Here is an 18,316-nt window from a genome sequence, read left to right on the forward strand (position 1 = left end):
GCGAAACCGCCTTCAAATTTCAACGACATCAATATGCGAAAACACTGCTTTCGCATCCAGCTCTATAAGAACGGCAGTGCCATGTATTCTCACTTGCGTAATAAATGACACCTTCCTTGGCCTCGGCGTCTTTTGTTGCACACTTCCTAGTAATTTTGCATCTTCGTTCGGTATTAGAGGACGAACCTCTTTCACGACGCTTGCCTCCGACTCCTCACTGTCCGTAGTTTACATGGTATGTATCAGAGTCACTCCACGGGGGTCTTTTTCAAGTTGTTCTTATACTTCTTGTCCAGTGCTTGGCTTTCGGCGTGGCTGCTGCTGCAACTGCTTTCGCGGAAAGTTTTGATCTCGCACATTCTTTAAATATATCCGCGTTTTCAGTGTCTAATTAAAACAACCGCTGTTGACATTACACCTATCGCCGGTGTTTGCCTTCGCAACAAAAAACAGATGCGTCGCTACGCCGAAGCTTATTATTCTGTCACACAATTGACGACTGTTTCGCTCGCGCGATTCGTTGTCTGTTCTGAGCCTTTTGCGGCTGCTTCCATACGTACGAGTATTTGCGCAGCCCTGCCTAACATTAGATCCGGTTATTTCAACCACCTCAGCACAGCGCCATCCAAACGGCATGCACAATACAGTCCCGCAGGTTCTTCGGCTACTCCGCGCTAAATTCTTACCTGTGCGCTAGCGACCGCAGCTCGGTCGCAAATTCCTTGACCGCTTTCCCAAACTTTTGCACGCGGAAATTGAAAATAAATGTTTGAACGATGACCAAAAGTCATGGTGAGTAATGTTGTGGCAGCAACCAAAGACTTGTGCTAAAATTGCCCTTTATGGTCTCGTGGGGTTTAACATAGATGCATATGTTTCTATGCCGCGGCTACTCAGAAACACAGCTCGTAGTTTGTCTGCCGCAACGTTGTTCGTGATGAAATACTACCCCAGAATCTCGGCATAGTTGTCCCACTCCCTCGCCGCAATCTCCCGTGAAATTCTCCAACTTCGGCATAACACTGGCGAATAACTTCTCTGGTACAACGGTCACATCCGGGTTAGCGAAACATGGTCCTTAGTAATTCCTCGTCGCCAGTTGTTGAGAAAGACGAATTTAAAGACGCCACAAATTGAAAGGTGCTCATGAAAGTAGAACATACAAATTAACTCTAAATAAGGCGAACTTAGGCTCATGAACTAAAACAGAATGTACCGAGCATCCTTTGTTATGAGCGGAAAGACTCTCCTCAACCAGCGCCTAGCTGCGGCTTTTATACACACAGTACGTTTTGGGACGTCCAGAACCAAAACGCGCGATAACAATTAACCTACACTCACCTACAGCTTTTTAGGAAGGAAACAATGTACAATAAACTAAGAAGATGTCGCAACAAAATAAAACAAGGCATATGATTAATGGAGGTTGTAAGAAAAATTGCTGTATACAAAATAAAAGAATTATAAGATGATTACAGAAATTCCTTTTACTATGGCTTGCGTAGTTGATTCCATAAGATGCAATGGGAACGCGTTTTGTAGAGGAAGTCCATCCCGTTATTCTAGATTAATTCGGTCCCAGTATTTCGACACAGAATGCACAGTAAGCTTAAGACATCTAATAAGGTCAATCAACAAAACGTTATTGTTTTAAGGACGAAATAGTGTGCAGTTTCTTCGAATACGTCAGCTCCCTAAAAAATAATAGTGCGAAATAAAATGAAAATGTAATGACCCTTTTTCGCATTCAGTTTTTATGGGGTCCTGTTTGAGGACTTGTCCATCATTAACCAAACAAAAATTATAAACAGTAATTTGTAACCCAAAGTTCTGGAGACGCTTCTACCGCAGTATAAGTGTTGTACACGTTCCTCAAAAGGTTGTTTAAAAAAAACACAATTTTTTTTTTGCAGTTACCTTTTAACGACTTTTTTTTTGCGTGTGGAATACTTGCGTGCTGGTTTCAGCACGAGGAACGGGAAATCGAAGGGTTGCAGGAGTGATTTTAGCCTTCCTTCAAACAACTATGATTTAGTATTCAGAATGCTCTCTCTCTTCATCCATGCCTGAAAGTTTTCTTTTTAAATATGGATTGATCGGTTTTGTTTCTGCTTTCATAATGGCCCAATGTCTAAAATTGTTAGAACCAAGTCCTTTTGTTTGAAATATTTGGACTACTAACCGTTGCCGGTTGTTTCATTCACTCATAAAAAATATATACAGTATATTTTATATCATTTTGTGTTAGTGTGGGATTCCTCATTGCTGTTTCGTGGACATTGTTCCTTGCGTTTGTGGATTGAGGCTCACATAATCAGTTGTACTGGTGCCTTATTGAAATTGTGTTGCGGTAGATATTTTTTTTTTTGCGTCCTCTATCTATAGTTTTCTTTGTTATACGATAAATCGTTACGGTTATGTCGGAAACTTACACCCGGTTCGAAGCTTCTTCCATTCTCGCGCTGGTTGCAAAAATAAGGAGTACCTAAAACTGTCCTTGGAAATTTTCCGCTCTTCCGCATACCGAGTATGCTTGTTGAGGGTTATACACGATAGACTCTCATTAATATAATCTTGCCTATTTACTAGAACCACATTACTCATTATGTTATAAAAAGATTTAGCCGCTTCTGGTTCCTCCGCAGCTGTAGATTTGCCCTTTTATAAAAAGTGACACAGAGTCCAGCCGTCTATAGCAAGAGAAAACAAAGCGTCACGCACGCCGTTGAACTTGATCCAGACTTGATATGAGATATTTAACATGCGAGTCCCAGACTTCCAATGTGTATTCTAATAGAGGCCTTATTAGCATCTTGTGTGCTGTGAGTTTTGTTTCTGAGGATTCGAGTTTAAGAGAGCGCCTTATGTATCCTAGTTTTTTATTACCTTTGCGCGCGCTTTCCTCTTCTCCTCAAAAATGCAAAGAGAAGTTGTCACCTTGTATACACGTTTGCAAGAAAGGCTCCTGTTCGCTGCCATTGTGAGCGATGCTGGCGCCGCGTAACGTTTTCGCCATGTTGAGGTGCGCTAGGGGTAAGCCATTGAGGTGGGAGAGGACAAGATGGTGACGTATGCAGCCTCGGCGACGGCCGATGTTAGCGCACACTAGCGACGTACTTACTGTTTCGAAACGCGGAGTGAGGAATCTACACGCAATCCTGGCATCATATATTTGTAAGATGGGGCATGTATGAAGGTTGCAACTGACTTTATAAGGATCGCAGCCTCTATTGCAGCACGTCGTTGAAGCCAGCGCTGCCTTTTACGGTAGCCATCGTTAATGCAATGACCATGCGGCTCCTGACGTCCGTCCCGTTTGCATTCTTTGGAAGCGTTTATTTTGTCCTTTTGGTTTTAACTGGGATGAAAATAGCCACGCAGCACGTGCTAAAACGTTCAAAAAAAAAGAATAAAGGCTCGTTTATTTTATTCTTGTATTCCTTAAATATATCCTTTTCATCCGCAAGATACGCTTGGCCCCGTAGCAAAACAGGCAGCGAACGTCCTGGCTGGAGAGTAAGTTCGCCTCACCTTGGCTCTCGATTCGAGGTTAGGCCAAGATCCCACTTGCAATGGTGTATAGGGAGTATTCACAAGCGTCCATAGTTGTGTGCGCGGCTGCTGAGCGCATGCTGATGGCGAGATTCCGCAGTTTTTTAGCGACGCGCATTCCGGACCATCAAGATTGCCGGTCTTAGGAGCCTGTCAATGTGAGCGTGTTCTGAGCATGCGCTCAAAACATCGCCCTCAAATATAGCGTCCGGTGAATGTCCCCTACAGAGCCACTGTATATAACAGCTTTAGAGTGTAGCGCTGCGCTTTTCTCCACGCCGCCTGTCGCCGTGATGGGTCTAGCGTGGCATCAGTGCAGCCGGCAGAGCTGATGTAGTTTCTGTGGAAATCGATAGAGCCGTACAAGAACTACAAACATTCGAAGTAGCGTTTGTATATTTCGGTGCTCCCTTCGCTTTGGTATCTCTGGCTTCTTTCACTTCTCGAGTAGCACGAAGTTTAAACTGTCAGGGCGTGTCTCTGCGTGCGTTGAAAATACGGTAAGTGAGGCGCTCAGGAGATCAAAGAGTCATGTTGCTTTAATATGAACCTTGTTAATACAGATACCCCGTTGTATGAACACCACTTTAGGGACAAACTGGGAAAGTACATGCATTTTGGTCTCGTTAATACAGGCAACTAATATTATGGGCGATATTTTAACGAACGGAGGTGTCCATATCAGCGCGGTATCACTGTATATGCCCGTGCCGGTATGCCAACCACAGATTTATGGGGCTGTTTTTCACTTTTCCGACTTTTACTGCGTTTCAATGAAAGGATTGCGAGATAAAACAAGCCATACTAATGAATAGGCCGCCAGGCACAGCTAGCAGCTCGGTTACTATGGTAGCCTCCTGGCCCGAAAGGGAGATTGCTATGGAGCGTTTGACGTTCGGCGTCTACACAGGCCGTTCCAAAAATCGCCTTCTGTGCCCTGCCATTTTTGTCTGCTGGGCTGTGGAACGCCATCCGGGCATGCTCTGTTGCTTTGTTGTGTGGTTAATGAGAGGCTGCGCGTGCGTAAACTGGTCTGTGACTCAGCATTTTTTTTTATTTCGGTGATATACGCATTTGAAAAGGCCTATGGTTTGTTTCATCTTAAGTCTAGACGCAGCCGACAATACGAGGTAATGGGATCAGTCAAGCAGCGTCAAAAGCGCAAGTCATTAGGCCTTTTTTTGTTTATGATTAGTACAGAGACAATGAACACGTCCAGAAAAGTAACCACCATGGTGGCGATATCGCCACCATGGTGGTGCGGTCTTGACGCTGTCTGATTGGTCCTATCAGCTTGTGGCGTCGGCCGCGTCTGTACTTATAGGGGTTATGAAACGATATCGTCTTGGAATGCTCATGATTTGGCAGAGGAGTACTGGTCGCTAAACTCGTCAAACACAAAGTTGGGGCCGAAGTTCGCGGAGCGCACCGACTGGCCTATCACGATGACGACTTTGCGCTTTTTTTGCCAACGTCCAATCGGCGCGCTGCACGAACTTTCGGCTCCAAGTTTGTGTTTCACAAGGTTAGGGCCCCGGGTCCTAGTCTGGCCCAAGTATACTCGCACTGACCGCCACTGATTCAGAAGCTTCTTTTTTCGCGGTGAAATTGCGAGGATAAAGGGGGACTATTTCTTCTAGTCTTGCCTTCTAAAAGCTTGATGATATAATTGTGGGATTGAAATCACCTTCCTGACAACTGTCGAGCGCGACTCATGGATTGGACACGACAACAAAGTGAGCACTCAACTTCGGCTCGTAGCAATACAGTGTTTTAGTTGATTGTTTACTCACCTTCGCTACGCAATCTGCAGCGCGCACCGAGATCCGCTATATGTGGCTTAGGAGAACTGCAATTTCAAGTATTAGTAGAACATTCGCAGCGTTATGAAAGCTAACGAATCGCCACTAGCAGCCCTTTCAGCCATTATGGCCTGCTTAAAAAAGTGGATTCTAACGCAATTCCTTGTAATCTTTAAATGACGTCGCAATCTCAATAGGCTAATCGTTTTATCGGAGAAAGTGCAAACATTCGCTTCTTTTATGAGTAACTTAATTTTATGCTTGTAATTGAATACAACTGAGGTTCAAGCTGGCCAAGCCGATCCGATGTAAGTCAAGCGCAAAAGCTACCAAGAGAAAGCTTCGGCAATAAACTACAACAGCTGTAGCCCTTCTGTTACTCCGTTGCGATCGGCTTTCTTTCTTCTTTCAGACGGTTTCCCAAAATAAAGGGGCACGGAAATTTCTCAGGTACGCCTGCTTGCTCTCTTTCTTTGTTGGTTCTGTCCTCACGACAAAACCTGCCTAGCACGAAACCGCACCCTTCGTCCAAAGCGACAATTGCGAAGCTCTCTTTTTTTTCCCGTGGCCATGTTTCGCATTATCCGTCATAAATTGCTAACTGTTACAATCCTGGAACGGCTTAGTCGCGTCTACTTCTCGCAACAGCAAAGTGTAATCCACCTCTGAGAATCGCGATAGCGAAGAGGACAGACGCGGTGCGGTGGCCATTTTGAATTACGCCCCTTGCTGTTTCTCCATAGTCTCGTCAATACTCGTTCTAACGAGACCCCACGACAGGACAACGCGCTCGTGCGCTACGTTTCACAGAATCTTAGTAAAATAGCCCGCCTCCAATAGCTTCAGCAGTTACCCGAATTCTTCGCTAGCTTCGCGCAAGCGCAGTAGTGTAATCGCTCTCGCGTATAGCGTTGCGGTAATGACAAAACGACCTACTAAAACTCTTTAATCTATGACTCGGCGGACAGTCGTGTAATGGCTCGTGTACAACTACTGCGGTGATGAGAATAGCCGAAATTTGAAGTTGAGGAAACACTGCTTACAGACTATACAAACTACATTCGAATACAGATTCGAACGCGAGTCACCGCAAGATACGTGCTTAGAGCGCAGCATGGCAATGAGTTCAAGGAGAAATTCGGCAAGCCTCATTCGACCCGCACATATTGGAGTGACTCTTGTTTGCAGACTGTCCTTTGTGGGATGCTTGAGCAGTGTAACCCCGTCTTAACAATGCCTGTAGTTTAGCGCCCATTTTCTACTCTCCTAACCCCAGCGAGTCGGTATGATTAAGGTTGCCGGCATAGTATAGGCACCAGGCCACCCGGCCGCTTGATCTGGCTCTGAGTTGAAATGATGAATGGTGCTCATATTTCATGAATTTGTTTTGGCGACTGTCATTGACAAGAAGAAAACTCTAATGCAAATGCATTCAGTTATTAAGGCTAAGGATTCCGAAGTATTACTTATAAGAAAATAGACAACATTTTTCCTTGGCTCCTTCCAGGTGAAACAAAGCGTAGACCTTCTAGCGTTGTGTCACTACTCTATCACATAAAGCTGACATATTGTCCCCATTGACAAATGTTGAGGCGGCGAATAACTGGAAAAATTAATACTTTAATCGGGAGAACTTGTGCCCCAAATAAACTAAAAACAATAATGGGTGTCGTAGGCGAGCATCGATGTCGGCGTAGTAGAAGTATCGACCGCTGGCGAAGACCAGACTTGGTTGAGCCACGTGGAACCTCTTTTGTAGACGCACGGTTTTCGCCAACATAGGAACTATAATGTTCGGTCTTCGAACATTCTAAACAAAAAGCTTCTCGGATGATGTAGAAACTTATATTACCACATAAATATAAAAGTTGAGTGACCCTTAGGAATCAAACATGGCGCCTCTGCCTGCGAGTTGGTACGTTACGACTCGGCCAATTACGCGGCAATATACAGTTGCTCTAATTTTTAGAAGTCAAATGGAATGCTCACGAACTGTTTTTGTGTCCACCGTATTTAAATATGGTCATCGAGGAGATTGTAAAAGTTTATGACAAAATTCTAGAGATCTTGATGTTGACAACGCACAAAAAAACATGCAATCACCACATCTTCCTCGTCAAATTTTGCGAAGAGTCTGAATAAAAACATATCACTTTATCCTTGAACTTATCCGTCGACAAAAATGTTTCCAGGCCAGTGACGCTGCGTGCGAGTATACTTGGGTTCCATAGTGCCAGTGAGCTTGAGCGAAATGAGAAACATTCTAACCGAATGCCGTTGCAAACCTCCTTTATAGTCCTACATTCCAAGACACAGAACAAATTTTGCGAAAAAGCTGGACTCCCTGGGGTACCAATAAGGTTCACTAACTATAATTGGGAGTGGATATAAATCGTTTCAAGTGGCTTTGCTGTGACGGCAACAGTCCAGTCACAAGCATTAGGTGATCTCGCTTCTTGTGAGAAGATCGACGGAAGATGATTAGGAACGAGATTGCAGCTTGATTTATTGTTTTTGAGGCATCTGAGTAATGTGTTTTTAATGGTTGAATCACTCGACCTTCAAGTGATTCAACCTTGATCAAGCTTAATCGGATCAGATATTATGATCGCCAATTTATGTGAGAGGACATGTTCTAATGGTAATAACATGTGTTTTTCCGATGAGGGTGCTCTAGGTTCGCTGTAGCCTAAATGACCAATAATCCTTACAACCTTTTTCGTAAAATGAATATATTTTCAGTGTTTGTTTTTGTTGCTGTGCCCCACACTAAACGACAATATTGTAACCGAGAATATACAAGAACGTAATACAGTTGTATTTTGAGCCAGTTTTGTAGTAATCGCCACCTCCTTATCTTACGAGGATATTAAACCGGTCGTGAGGGCACCGAATTTTTACAGACTGCAAACAGAAGGGGACAAAGAATAGGACAATAAGGTTTACATTACCAAGCCCATTCTAGGATTGTTTCATCCTACACATTATATGGATTTGTTCTGGCCTTGTTGAAAAACGACGGCATCATTTTCCTCGATTGATTAGATATCATATACATTTTCACCCTGTTATTTTATTAGGAGATCACCTTCTCATTCGTTTTGAACGTGTACTCAGTTTTATTTCTACCACTGGCTTTTAACATCAGCTTTAATAACCATTATATTGCAACGTGGCATTCCATTGTAACGAGTATGTGAGCCAACAACAGTTTCCCGCGATTTGGGCCTTAGTAGAATCTTGCGCCATAAAGCCTCTAACTAAATCCCTCACCTCGATTCTTGGACGTTAGTTTAAGGTAGATAATTGGTTCGTTTTCCCACGCTGGTGGAGGTTGTCGATGGCTTCGAATGCACCATGTCTTTTTGCCTAGGTTTTCGAGTATGCTGCGTTAATCGCCAGGTTTTCTTCAGCCTGTTGTACTGACTCATGTCCATTTTGTCTGCGATTTCCTAGATTTAGTTGATGTGCGCTGCTTTGTGCAGACCCTTGAAGGGTGTAATGTTCCCCGGCACTGCCACGAATCTCAGCATGACAAGAAAAAAAGCCAAGAAGAAGGATGCCTCGTCGTCGAACGCGCGAACGCACTTGGCCTTCGATGACGGAGCGCCCTCGTCTAACAGAGATGAGATGTCCTTTATACCTCCTTCGCCTCAACCTTGGGAGTTGCCCTGCTTCCAATCATCGATGCCCTGGCCGGTCTCGCCCCACACGGCCAGCAGTCTCAGCAGTCCCTGTCGCAGAACTCTGGACGCGAGCTATTCGAACGTCGGCACGGTGAGCTCCAAAATCCAGACACGCATCAAGAGATCGCTTCCAGCATCAGCGAGCCCCACCCCCCCCCCCCCCCCCTTGCTGCCACCAGAGGTATAGCTTCTACTGGAATCATTTCTACCAGAGAAACCCTATTGAAAATCGCTCTAAGGGTATTTCAGGTTTTTTTTTAAAGGGCGTGAAGGGGAGTTCAGGAATTTCTGAGATGTTTGAAGGGGGCACCGATATTTTCTAGTGGGTTCGCTGGCCCCGTCAGAGGCTTTCCTGAAATGTCTGAAGTGTCTTTTACAATGCCTTGAAATGTCTGAAAATCTCTCAAGAACTTTTCTAATGGGTCGGGAAAACCTTCAGGCTTCTTGAGATGTCTGTGGGCATCGGCTTAGGTGGAGAAAACACATTTCTTAGAATTAGAACATAGCTGCTTATTGTACGCGCCGGGAAAAAAATAAGTACTTGGAGAATGCCGATCGTAGGTGTGTAAAGTCAGATTTTTATTGCTGCTCGTCTATCAAATACGAGTGGTCTCCTGGACCCGTCTGTCACTGCCCGGGTGTTCGGTCGCCATGGAGGCCACTGAGGGCGTCCGCATCATGTATAGAATTGACGAGCCGCGGGCCGAGTTGTGTTCCGAGCGACGTTTTGAGGCGAACGCAACCCTGTCCGCTCGAGGCGAAATCCGTGCAACCATGAATAATAATAATAAAAAAAACAAGCAGAGAGGAGTGCGTTTTCCAGGAACAGGGACGCACGCGGGAGCGACTCGTTCCGGGAACCGGTTCTTCCACGGGGGACGGTCCCCAAAAGGCAACCCACACTGCGCCTCTCTCCGCCCGGCAGTGGGGAGAGGGTGCAGGGCTGCCAGGCCCGCGGTCGGCGGGAAAGAGTCGTGTGTGCAAGCGGGGGAGGCCAGCCGCCAGTATAGCTATTTTCTCTCTCCTTGTGGGCGGTTCCGGTTAGCCCAGGAGACGCCGCGGATGTTTGGAGCGGACCAATTTCCTCCAGGAATGTGAGCATGCATGGCTTTGAGGGTTCGCTGCTTGGTCTGTTTCGATCCGTGCACTTTCTTCCACGGTCATGCAGGTGAACCACAGTTCGGCGTTGGCCGCCTTCAGCACCGCTCGAGCGCCATCGCGTTCAGCGCATTCAAGGAGATGGTGGTAGTCGGCTTACTCGCTGCAAAGCCTGGCAGTCGGGGTCAGCGTCCCATCGCACGCTGTGCCTGCGCACCGGGATTATGGCACTGTGGGTCCTGAGACGGTGGATGAAGGCCGCTGTCCGGACTTGTTCCTTGCGCCTCTTCGTCCGTCTGACTTCAGAAGCATCCAGCGAGCGAAAAATACGGCGAAGATGCCGGCGCGACGTCATTGTGGATGAAACCGTGACTGCGCTCGGGATTTCTCAACGGCGGCGGGTGCTTCTTCTGAGTTCGTGGTTTTCGCTAAACGTGCTTACTAAGACTGTGTATGTGTCCGTAAAGTGCACCTGCTCGGTTTTATTAGCTGAACTACCATACATCAGGAATATACCCAACGGTATTGTGAGTACTTTGAAAGATATTTTTCCTTGTGAAGAAGAAGTCTGTTGTCCCTATTTGATATGATCTCTTTCGTCTACAGCTCCTTAATTGCGCCTTGCTTGTACAAACATTGCTTTTTATCGCCTCTATCAGTTATAATATGCATGTAAAACTAAATGTCTGCAATACATTTTCAATAATGTTTCTAACTGCATTTTCTTAATGGTTTGGGTTTCTAAAGGGTTGATCGGCTAAAGGGTCTGACGGGTTGAAGGGCTGTGGGGCTAAAGGGTTTTTCTATGGGGTATCCTTGAAGGGTTTTTCTGTGGGGTATTTTTGAAGGAATTTGAGGGCCTGTGAGGTCCCATAATCCTTGAAAGCTGACGGGCTCTTTAGAAATATTTTCAATAGGGCACCGACGCGATCCGACTATCTTCGTTGAAGCCCCTACCGCCGATTCACGGAGCGAGGGTCTGTCATGCCTACGACATTCTGCCCGACCTCGCCCAGACACCAGAAGTTTTCCTACGAGAGATGTCCAGGAGATCTGACATCTCCCCCTGTATCGGTTCTACTGGGATGTCATGCTCCCCGAACACCAGCACCTCATTTCGATGGACTGGAACTCCTCCACGTAATCACGAGGGGAAACTGGAGGGCGGTTATCCTATCCCAGACGTCCAGGTTCGACTCCGAGGTTTTCAGGGAGCTCACCGGCCAGCTGCCCAACCAGCCTCGACGCAGACGCTGCACGTCTCGTGCTCCCGCGAACACCAGCTACCGCCCAGGCACTAAGTCCAAAAGGTCCCTAATCCTAAGTGAGTCTGGCAGCTACCCTAGGCCTTCGCGACCCACCAGTGCCGTCATCGACAGCATGGTCGAGTACTCAACGTTCCAGGGCGTTTTCCCGGTCGAGGACGTTCTCGCACGCGCATTTTGCGAGGCTAGCGTCTCGGCCGACCTTGCCCGTGCTCGATCTTGTACCGAAGAAAACGACCCATTGAATGCGGACTCGGCGACCACCGCCGCCGTTGAAATCCTCGAGTGGCTCAGCAGGACCGACAATGTCATCGAGCCCCACACCGATGACGGCTCCTTCGACACGTACGATGGCGAGGAGGAAAACCACACCAGCGCAAAGGAACACACCCCAGACAAAAAAAGCGACGTCGAAGACTCTGTGTCGGACCTGGATAGCATTGCCTACAAGTCGAAAGCGACGGGACCTCCGCCGCCAGTCCACCCGATCCAGCAGGCACCTGAGTTCGACTAGGCAGTGTTTAGTGAGGCATGTAGTTTTCACGGGCCGCCCGACTTCGGCGCACTTTCCATTCGCTGCATGAAGGCTTCTTGCTTCACGCACCGCCCCCCTCTTCTTGACCAGTCCTCTTTTTAACGATGCAACCAACATGTTGGTTGCATCATCGAACGCTCCTCACGTGGTCCGTACCTCACCATCTAAGTCAGCCACAGAGTCCCGTTAAGTGAAAGACTGCGGCGCACTTACTCCTTACCTCCAGGCACCTCTGTTCCGCCTTACTCCGCTTACTCCAGGCCTTTAAAGCAAACCCCCTCCAGCCCCAAGCATATATGGTGAAGCTCGACCTTGCCGAGACCTTTTACCATATCACGCTTAATTCCTTCTCCCGTATCCTGATCACAATAAGAGCAGGCCGGGGTTACTACCGTTTTTGCCAGATGCCCCTCGTGATATGACCGGCGCCGTTTTGCATGGAGCTAGTGGCTACAACCATTGCCAGAGAATTGCGCGCGCGTGGATTCTGGGCTTGGTATCACTTAGACAACTTCTTGTGCGCCCATCCCGACCCAGACAAGTTGGCATCTACGGTGCGCCTCCTCGTAAAGGACTTGCTGCCTTCGGGATTCCGCTTAAAGTTAAGCGACACACCCAAAGTCCACACGACACATGGGTTTTCTTGGGTTCAGGCTCGACATAGCCGATGACACCATTTCGCACGCGCCGGAACGGCTCCGAGCCATTCCTGGTGTCCTTCGCTCGCTGGAGTGCTCGCTTCCCCTTTAGGCGCTCCAGGGGGCGGCGGGCTACTTGTCATTTTACTTTTCTCACGATGGCTCTGGGTTTTTTCCTTCTTCGTCCCCTGTTTCAAAACGTTTGTCCAAATTCCTCTTTCATTCAACTGGCTTCCCTTTCTTCTGCGTGTTTGGCCTACTTTGCCGCACTGCCAACCGCTCTCCCTTTCTCCCGCTACCCAACCGTTCATGGGCAGATGGCTCCGGAGTCGGTTACGGCGTAGATGTTGGGGACTGTGCGCAGGCAATCATCGCCCCTGTGCCGAGGCCAATATACCTCCGAAAAGGACTTGCCGTGTTGAGGTGCCCGTGTATTGCCGAAAAAGAGACTCTTCTACACACGGAGAACAGAGCTTTGGCTCTCGCGCTGCGCCATGGCCAGGGACGAGCTTTGCCTTCGGCTATTGCCAGTGCCATTTTTCTTCATTTTTTTATTTATTGTCAATTGTTGAAAAAAACATACAAAAACCTTTCGGGCGTTTCCTCGATCCTTCCGCCACCCTCAGCACGAGAAGAAAGAGATGTCTGGCGCCGAGAGAGCGAGGACTCGATGGCCCGCCGGCTCGCCATCGCGTGTCAAGCCAGCAACGGCACGTCGGCGGGGCTGATGACCCACGGTACCCATTTTACTGGCGTATCTTTATTGAGGCAAACGAGAAAGACGGCATTGGCAATATCCCAAGGCGAAACTCGTCCATGGCCGCTGTGCAGCGCTAGATCCAAAGCTATGTTGTTCGGGTGTAGGAGAGTCCCTTTCTCGCCAATGCACGCGCACCAGAACACGCCGACACTTTCCTAGAGGTATATTGGCCTCGGCAGAGGGGCGATGATTGCCTGCGCACAGTCCCCTACAAGTACTCTTAAACTGACTCCGAAGGAATCTGCCTATGCGCTGCCAGGTGGCGGGGAAGGTGGCACGATGGTTAGTGCGGAAAAGTCGACCAAACACGCAGAAGAAATGGAGGACAATTGGGTTAAAGAAGAATTTGGTTTAAAACTCTGCCAAACAGGGGACGAAGAAGAAAGAACTTAGAGCCATAAAGAGGAATGTAAAATTCCAAGTAGCCCGCGGCCCGTATGATAAATATAATATAATATATTAAAATATAATATAATATAACATAAGCACACCCGACCAGACATTGGGAGGCCGAGAGTTCAGATCCTGGCTCCGCCGTTTATTTTTGCTTTCGCCGGTTTCTTAAAGCAATGATCCATTCGATGAAGTACTGTTCATTTATCTGCATTTTTTCGAATACACACACACACACACACACACATACACACACACACACACACACACACACACACACACACACACACACACGCACACACACATATATATATATATATATGATTGAAAATATGATCATGATTGATCCGTACTTGATCAAATGAACACGAAACCCTTGAAAGCCAAAATATATGTACGAGATGGTCCGGTTTCTTCATTTTTTGAGCTATTTCTGAACCTAGCGGTCGAACCATTTAGTAAAGATCTGCGTTTCAGATGAAAACCGAACCAGGGTAAGGTATTCCAGCTGCTGCAGCGACCAATATATCTTTAGGTAGCATGCAATCGATCAATATTTGCGTAACGAAGTGGCGGCGTTAAGTTTGAGGGGCACTGTACGTCCGCACTTCATTTTAATTTTTCGCGTCCGCACCTTTTTTCTATTTTTTCCTATATGAAATGCAAAATTTTTCTAGCGTCATTGAATCGGCCAGCAAAGGACGTGCTCTTCGATAATCATAGGCAATTGCTTGTAAATAGCAAACATGATGTAGGTGTAACATGGCACAACAACGGTGACTAGGGAAAGGAACGAACAACATATGACATATTTTTACAGCTTTCTGTGTTGTTACTGTGTTGTTCGCTCCATTCCTCAGTCTTTCTTGTTTTGGGCTATTGTATTTACATTATGTTTGACTTTCACCAACAATTCCAGCTTTCAATTTTATTACTTTATTCCACTTAGCAGTATTTTACTAGAGGACGGATATAGTTCTGCTCGTTGCTTCAGTGAGGGAAAATGCACTTCTGCAAGTATTGGGTTGAAATAAACTATTGCGACGAAAAGGTGAAAAATGGTTCTTTCACCACCCCGTGGGAACTTTCTTAAGGTTTTTTTTTTAAAAAACACTGCCGAACAAAAAGGTAGGGTTTTTTTTTGTTTTGTTTTGTTTTATTATATAGAATGGGCGATGATCCCCGAGTAGTGGAAGTAACATGTATGCTCGGGCATCAAACTATGTAATGTGAGTAGATGTAATGAACAAGTGTTGGGGCTAGAAACGTGTGGAACTTTTGACCGATTAAAAGTGTTAAGACGTATCTGAGTTCCTTGAATTTCACGTTGTTGGGTATCTGGGACTACTTTAAACAGTTTATTATAAAACAATAAAACAGCTGTCCAGCATTTCAATTAAACAAATTATTAAAAAAAAAACCACAGTAGACCGTTTTTTAGGAAAGTGTAACCGGTAACCTTAACCGTAAAAATTAAAACCACAAAAGAAAACACGAAATGAAACCGTTATCAACAGGGAGCGGTAACCGTAACCGTAATCAAAACGTTATTTTTTTCGGTTCGAGTCCCTGCCTCTATGCACCTTAAATGGAAGGTTAGTCCACCTAGCCTTACATTAATTTTAATTCTATGTATGGTTTTCGGTTTAGCATCCTAGTGAAGAAAAATACCAAATTATTTGCTATGGCCCTAGTCTGTAATACCGACAGAAGACGAAGACGAAAGTGTAAATATATCAAAGTGTGTCTTTCTTTGTGTGCTTAAGTGTGTCTTTCTTTTGTGTGCGCGAACTTGAGTAACTGTTTTGCGAGTGCGCCGTCCCCCCCCCCCCCCCCCCCTCTACAGCACGATGTCATTCATAGCCTTTGCGGTGGAAAGGGAAGCCGATGCAACCGGTTCTCTTTGCGCTGTTGATGCTAGGGATAACACTGCTCTTTTCTATTCAAACCACTGTTCGCCCACCCCTACTGGTATGACAATAGCATACACCAAATCTCCCGCGCTGTCGCGGCCGCGACGTGTCCTCAAATTTGCAAGGCCCTTGAATTTATTTGTCACCACCATAGGTCGGCATTTCAGGTGTCCACACTCAAACTTACGATCATATATTTTTCCCCAATCAGAACTCACGCCCACTCACGATCACTATTTATTAAAAACAGGGTCATCACCCGGACTCTACGTCACGGTTGAACACAAAATCAGAACTCACTCGCCGTTATCATCACGGTCGTCACGCTCACAGACCATCCCGGTCATCACGCTCACAGGTTATCACGAATCATCAGGCACACAGCTCATCACTCCCAGGTTGTCAAGCTCGTCACGCTCACATATCATCACAGTCAGAGGTCATCAGACACACAGGTCATCACACTCACGCTGCCTCACGCTCACAGACCGGTCCTCACACTCACAGGTACTCGTGGTTGTCACACCCACAGATCACCACGCTCATCCCACTATCAGGTCATCGCGGTCCTCACGGCCCTCACACTCACAACTCCTCACGGTCCTCACACTCAAAAGTCATCACGGTCCTCACACTCACAGCTCCTCACGGTCCTCACACTCACACAGGTCATCAGGCTCATCACACACGTGTCCTCACATTCATAGGTCATCAGGCTTACAGATTGCTTTCTTTGTGTTTTAGAGCGCAGCTCTTAGGTGTCCGTTTCCGCGTTGAGCGGCGTCGCCGTAACCGCACGCGCTCCATTATGGGACGTCACTGTTTCCCTGCTAAATTTAGCGGGAAAAGTGAATCATTGTTGAGGTGATGCGACAACAGTTTTACCGCTACATTTAGCGGGGAAACTGAATACCCAGTCTTGCATTATCGGGCGCCACAGACCTACACACCTGTTCATTTCTCCCACTACATTTAGTGGGAAGTTGAATTGGTGTTGAGGTCACGCGACGTCAATTTTCCCGCCAAATTTAGCGGAGAAACTGAATTTTTCAAAGGTCCCTTGACACGAAGTCTTGTGATGTTAATTTCGTTGAGGTCACGGTCACGAAATTCGTTGAGGTCACGTGTCGTCAATCTTCCAGCTAACTTTAGCGGGGAAGCTGAGGGAGGGGTGGAGGGTATGAAGGAGGGGGATGGGAGGGTACGGCGGAAGAGGATGGGAGGGTAAACAGGAAGAGGAGGAGAAGCGGAGGAGGGGAGGAGGAGGATGAGAGGAACGTATGGAGGAGCAGGAGGGGCATACCCTTCCCTCCGTACCCTCCTCAAAAGGTGCACTCTAATTTCACATTACAGAGATTTGTAAACGACTCATTTTTATTTCTTTTGTTTCTCGCAACCCGTTGGCTTGTCTTCGCGTGATTCGTGCGGCAAGGAAACTGCCCCGAAACAGTGAACTTCTGAAACGCTCATCCAATTTGAAACAAATTTATTATGTTTGTGTCTCTGCTCCGTACATTTGTACTAAATTTCCCTTGGAAATAATTTTGAAAGAAACAGTAAATGCAAGCTGACGAAAGTGGGTGAATTGAACTTTCGCCTCCTGACAAGGGTGACAGTAAAACACAAACACGCCTTCCGAAAGGTTACACACACAACGTGGCAGTGATTAGAGCATCGCCTCGTTGTGCATACCTCGCACATGTGTACACAAAAAAAGCGATTACTCGATCTATCACCCCCTCCCTTTTTTCTATTCTTGTGCAAACCAAACCTACTTCTACGGAAGTTCATGCAGCATAGTTACCATGGGCATCGACATTTTTTTTTTTTTTTCGGGGGGGGGGGGGGGGGGGTAATATTAAGTAGGGCGGTTTCACGTGACGTACCGCCGGTTTGAAATCTCACCATAATCAGTGTTGGCAGTGGTGGCCGTCAGTCGTATGCATTTTTATGAGCAGAGGCCGCGGAGGCGTAGTTTTCCTTCTAACTCGAGTTGCTTCTCGTGTTGTTGATTGACCGTGCTTCCTGGAGTACGCGGCGATATAACGAAACATCGGTCGGTATTCTTTTTCAGTCATCTCGGCCTTTCTAAAATGCTGTCAGCATTTGTTATCATGATACATGCAGCCGTCCTTGGTTTGGTTTCGTTTGTATTGGTTTGGCATGGCTTTGCTTGGTTTGGTTTGGAGTGGTTTGGGGGTTTGGGGTCGCCCACGCGTGACACTCTGTCGCGCTCTTTATCACGTAGGGCGCGCCGCTTATCACGTGGCAAGCCATCTTGCCGCAAACTACACTTGAAATCATAATATTGCATAATTTAAAACATCTCACTTGTTCCTTCGATGGATCAGGGCACCTCCTTTGTTGCGCTTCCTCATTGATAACTCATTTGCGAAAGGTACGATGAGGTGCGCGGAAAGATAAAATTGTTTGTGCGACTGGGTCCTAATGAGCATCGTATGAGTCTCTTAATTGGATCGCAGCAGTGCGAACGTTATAGTTGACGCAATCATAAAATTCTATGCCCTCAGGCATCAACTTTGCAACAGGAGCCGAAATCCACACGAGCCTTTCTATGACACAGGGAGAGGAGCGCTAATTGTTTGGAGCGCTAGCTCAACTCCGACGTTACCGCGCCGCCTCGAAGTGCCCTCAGTCGGTTGGCGTCTCGCCG

General features: G+C 46.8%; 1 pseudogene; it reads left to right on the forward strand.

The window, feature by feature from the left end:
• The first annotated feature begins 12,043 nt into the window (after window positions 1-12,043).
• On the forward strand, window positions 12,044-12,742 carry LOC120844302 (annotated as a pseudogene).
• Window positions 12,743-18,316: the final 5,574 nt, after the last annotated feature.

The sequence above is a fragment of the Ixodes scapularis genome, unplaced genomic scaffold (assembly GCF_016920785.2).
Source record: "Ixodes scapularis isolate PalLabHiFi unplaced genomic scaffold, ASM1692078v2 PGA_scaffold2__306_contigs__length_199485367, whole genome shotgun sequence".
NCBI classification, from domain to species: Eukaryota; Metazoa; Arthropoda; class Arachnida; order Ixodida; family Ixodidae; genus Ixodes; species Ixodes scapularis.